Below are 5,875 nucleotides of genomic sequence, written 5' to 3' on the forward strand. Positions count from 1 at the left end.
AAATAATGGAAACCCCTGATATGAAAGCAGTAGTTTTTATAATGATTTTATGACGTATTTATGAACATGCAGTGATGGTTTTTTTTTTCTTCTTGCAGGTATTTCTGTGAAAGACGATAAAAGCTTATAAAAAGGGACATGAAGAACGTGACAAAGAGGCCAAATTGTTAGTGAACATTTTGCAGGGGCATCATCTACTAAAACTACTGATTTGTTCATAGTATCTAGAGCAACTGTATCAAAACTAAACTATTATATTAGGTCACCTGGAATGTTAATTCAACTACTCATATGTATTGTGTCTGTAAATTGAGTGTGTTCTCTGGTAGATTTTCCTGCTTTGCTGGACGAAAAATCCCGTTTTTCCGGAGGGAAACACTTGCTATCTACGCCCGAGACCGACTAACTCAGCCAGTGAAAAAAAACCCATAACACTTCCTCGCGTCATCGACGGGATTCGAACTCGGGCCTTTTCCAAGCGGTGTGCTGAGGATGGTGGCGATTCCAGTTTTTTACACGCACAGAGCGAACTGTATCAAATTTGATGTCTGCATTCACTAAATATGGAAAAGCCAAATCTGATAGGACAAATTGTAAAAGAAACTCGAAGCTGACTGAATGAGAACCGGACACTGAAAACGATTGTACTCCAAAACCATAAAACTACTGCCTCAAAAATTACTACAGAACTTAATGTGAGTCACCGCAATCTAGTTTGTAACAAAACAGTTCAGCGATAACTTCAAAAAGCTGATTTTGTGGCAGAGCCGCTATTGCCTAGCCACTCTTATTGAAGCAAAGAAGATTCAGTGGCGTAAGAACACAATCCCGTCGATGACGCGAGGAACTTTAGCTGGGCTTTTTTCACTCCGTGGCTGAGTTAGTCGGTCTCAGGCGTAGATAGTAAAACCTTGCTATGGTTTGATGTGATGAGAAACTGGAGTTTTTCATCCAGCAAACAGGCAAATCGACCAGAGAACACACGCAATTTACAGACAAATAAATATGGGTAGATTCAATCATTTACAGGGGACCCTAATATCATAATTAGTTGGTGAAAGGAACAAAAAACTGAACACTTGTTGATTTGAAACGTCATTTTTTCAGACGAATCATCATTCACACTTTTTTCCAACGTCAGGGAGAGTTTACATTTGGCGAATACCAAAGGAAGCACTGACTGTCTTATGCCAATCGCCAAACAAGGAGGAGAATCAACAATGGTTTGGGCAGCAATATCTTCGTATTCTTTAGGTTCGGTCTGCGCGGGTAGCACAGTGGTATCGTCACCGTCCTCCCCACACCGGATGGAAAAGGCCTGGGTTCGAATCCCGTCGATGACGCGAGGAACTTTAATGGGCTTTTTTCACTCCGTGGCTGAGTTAGTTGGTCTCAGGCGTAGATAGCAAGGTTTTTCTCCCCAGTAACTGGGGTTTTTTCGTCCAGAAAAACAGGCAAATCAACCATAGAACATACGCAATTTACAGACACAAATACGGGTTAATGTATTTAATTACGGGTAACCCTAAAATAATAATTTGATTTTTTTTTTATTCTTTAGGTTCTGGCATCAACCCGAACAGGCGAATTACTGCCACTGATTACTTTGATATTCTAAGTGACAAGGTTCATTCCAAGGTGCAAACACTGTTTCCCACAAACAAATAATGCTGTATTTCAAGATGATAATTCTCCAATACGCACAGTCACATGTAACCTACCTTGGTTTGAGGAGCATGAAACCAAGGCTAAGCATCTCCCATGGCCTGCACAGTCACCAGACTTAAAACTTATTGAGCAATTTTGGGCATATTTAGAGAGGAGAGTGAGAAGCAGATTTCTTTCACCTTCATCACTCAAGGAGCTTGAAACTTTCCTTCATGAAAAATGGCACAGTATCCATCTTGAGACAATTCCAGAATACTTAAGTAGTTGGCTACGTACAGAAATGATGCAATTGCACTAACTGGCACGCTAGACAATTCAAGATTTATTTGAATCCATTGCACATAGAATACAAGCTGTTTTATAAGCAAGTGAGAGCCCAACGCTATATTAGCGTATACATGTAACTTTTATCACAGGAGTTGTTTCTGTTATTTTTCAACCCCTGTATATCAGAGTTAAAAAATCATTACTTACAAATTTAGCAATTTCATTGCAGTATAAATTTAAAGCACATATACTATTAATAAGGATTAATGTTAAAATAACATTACGGATGAATTAAAAAACCTCCTCACAAATTGATCACTACATTTGACATTTTTTCTTTATGTTGTAATTTACTAAAAATGAATCCTAGTGTGCTGTGCTGAAAAGGTACAGGAATTTCTTTGCTATAGATTTTTATATTAATTGTAGCGTTTTAAGTTGGCACTTCTTTGAAGTATTAGCAAGAGCGTTTTATTTTGCATTTAGATAGGAGAAGCACTCTGTTATAAACTGCAGTAGTTCCCGTGTCCACCAAATTGTGCCGGTTTCATTAGCATTAGTAGGGGCATATGATATTACACAGCATCAGCAAAAAAAAAAAAAAAAAAACATTTCCGATTTCGCCTATCCGTTCCCTCCAAAGGTTTGTCTGGTTCTTCCTTGAATTTACTTTAGCTATCAACTTGATAGAAGTTTGATCCAGCAATAAACCATTCGCTGGTTAAAGGCACATTTCCGCTCTTCTATTATGCAATCGTGTTTCCTCTATTTCAATTTATGCCTCTCAAGCGCATAATCTGAGCAACACAGAAGAGTCCTATCAGCATTGAGCTTGATCAAACCATTCAAAGCCGCAATCAGATCATCTCGCAGGTGTCTAGTCTCCAGACCCTGCAATTTGTAGAACTTAAGCCTTTCTTGGTAAGAAAACCCCTTTGTTCCCCTCACCAATCTCGTTGCCCTTCCTGTACTCTTTCCAGCAGTTCCACTTCCTAAAATGAAGCCTCCAGACCTATATGCACTACTCAAGGTGTGGCCTGACCATTGCCTTACAAAAATGGATAATCACCTCCTTTGTATAAGGCAATGGTCATATATAAAGGGAAAATCACCTCCTTACTCTGCTAGGAAAATTTCTGTATAGCTGTGCTGGCAGCCTGTCTGCACTGCTCAGAGAACTTCATATCTGACTGCACAATTACCCCTAGGTGTTTTTCAATCTCTACTACCCTGAGTTTCGTACCACACAGTTGGTACGTTACTCTTGGGTTACTGCTACCCACATGTAGTACTTGCATTTGTCAATGTTAAACTTCAGTTTCCACTTCTCGTCACATCTGCCTAACTTTTCTAGATCCTGTTGCAGTAGTATACTGTCATTAAAAACCCTGGTAACCTTTGTATCATCTGCAAACAGGGACATTAAGCCTGATATACCTTCATCAATATCATTGATAAATACATAAAACAATAATGGGGCCCAGCACCGAACCCTTGGGGACTCCACTAATAACATTCGTCCACGAAGAGCACTGTCCACTGATTACCACTGTCTTCTCCCACTCAACCATCCCTTTATTCAAAGCAGCAACTTGCCCTTAATGCCATACTGCTCCAATTTGTACAGCAGGCTTTTAGTGCAAGGTGTATCAAAAGCTTTTCCGAAATCCAAGAATATCATATCAAAATTATTTTTTGCATCCATTTCCTTTGTGATCACATCGTAGTATCCAATCAAATTCATCAGACAAGGTATCCTCTTAACTAACCCATGCTGTGTCGGAGGTATAATTGCAGCCTTGTCTAGATGTCCTGCATTATTTCTTTAACCAGTGACTGCATTATTTTCCCTGGAACAGAAGTTAAATAGGCCTGTAATTACTCGACTACTCGTGTCACCTTTTGATCCTCCTTTGTGAATTTTGGTCACATTTGCACATCTCCAGTCCGTGTGGACTTCCCCTGAATCCAAGGATGCTCTCATAATTATGGCTAAGGATTTGCTTACTTCCTCTGCTGCTGCCTTCTGGATAGATACCATCCATTCCAGGTGCCTTTTTTATGTTTATTTTCAACAATTTCTTCTCCACTTTCCCCACAGTTATTACAAAATCATTTAGTTCCCTGTTAGAGTTTAATAAACTTCTGGTTTCGACTTCCCTACAGATTTCTCATGTGTAAATATAGATGCAAAATACTCATTCAGTTTATTATGTTTCTTGAATTACCGCAAATGCTTGAACTGCCAAGAATCGATTGCAAAGGTTGAGATAATTCAGTCTGAATATCAATGTTGAACTTGATCTGAAAGATGGAAGACATAGATATGTATAGTATCACATGAAGGCTTCGCTCCAAGTATGGAAGAGTACTGTTTAGCTTACAAATATCGGGGATATTCGGGATATTTATCAGACTCACTAGTGGTAACATTTTTATTATCGTAATCGTGAAACTCATTGTGATTTGTTTTAGCATCTTAGGACTATTTAATTGGACATATCAGTGAGTTTGGTTTTAGGAGAGAAAGGTGATTTTTGTAGATCGTCCAGATTTTAAAGATTGAGCATTTAGACCCAACTCAATGTAATATATTCATGATCCATTTCTGGAACAGTTCGTTCCAGAAATGGGCTTATGCGTTATAATCAATCTTTTGAGAAATTTCCTAAGTGGTAAACATGAAACACGCTTCTGTTAAAGTTTGTAGGTCTTCAGCGAAACATCCCTAAGATGACCCCTATCTGCTTTTAAGAGAGAGAAAATCTGCAAGATCATTTTTTGAGTCTGACTGCGTACAGGTTTCAGGAAAGGAGACTTATGAGAGAGAGAGAGAGAGAGAGAGAGAGAGAGAGAGAGAGAGAGAGAGAGAGAGAGAGAGAGATGTTCGAAAAGAATAGTTCCGTACATGCTTCATTTGTGAGCCTATCTCTGTAATAAGGCTATTCACTCTCGAGGAGGGCACTTCGAAGAGGACGCATTCAAATAGTTCCTAAACAGTTCCATTTGTGTTACTCCATTAGTCATGAAACTTTTTGATAGGCCTGAAAAATCACCTACATACTATGAATTCACAAAAATAAGTACATGTAAAGTTAAAGTAAAAGTTTTTAAATATACATTAAAAAGTTTCAATTAAAAATTAAAGTGAAGCTTCTTAATGCAGGCTTATTTGTCTATATACCATGGATTCAATTAATATTGAGAACTTTTTGCATTAAGGAACCATTAGCATGTAGTGATTCACTAATGTGGGACGTACGAAGTATGGTTGAAAAGTTTGTGCACTAAGGCTGAATAACACATGTTTATAACTAAAGAACGAACGAAGACTATTGGGGACAGAATCCTTGAGCCCTAGTAGAACGATTCCAGTGAATTTTCACTTGTAGAAGCATTCTTGGAAGTCTTTTTTTTTAGACATCATTCAAAGCAATTTCTTGAATCATTTCTGCGGTCAAATATTTTTCGTTTGAGCGTAAATTTCATTTCTCGAAATTGATTCACAAGGGGACAGATCAGAAGAATAAGAGGATTGCTTTCACAAAACGTTTATTCGTGGCTTGATATTCAGCCAAAAATACGATTAGAATGAGTGCAAAGCGGATCGATACATTACTTTAATGCAGAATACTCGAGTTTTAATCTTGTTAATGATGTCAGGAATTTTTATAGGCGTTTTTTCGCAACCTGGTTAAGTAAGTCGCTCTCATGCGAGGATTGCATATTTTTTCCTCTCGGAAACTCAGGTTTTCGTCCAGAAAACTGTCCAAAACCAAACTATTATATGGTCATCAAGTAATTTCTCACATATACCCATGTGTATTTCTGTAAATTGAGTGTGTTCTCTGGTCAATTTGCCTGTTTTGCTGGACGAAAAATTCCAGTTTCTGGGGAGAAAACCTTACTATCTACGCCTGAGACAGACTAACTGAGCCAC

This window comes from Mastigoproctus giganteus, chromosome 11, assembly GCF_048544385.1.
Source record: "Mastigoproctus giganteus isolate SK-2022 chromosome 11, ASM4854438v1, whole genome shotgun sequence".
NCBI classification, from domain to species: domain Eukaryota; kingdom Metazoa; phylum Arthropoda; class Arachnida; order Uropygi; family Thelyphonidae; genus Mastigoproctus; species Mastigoproctus giganteus.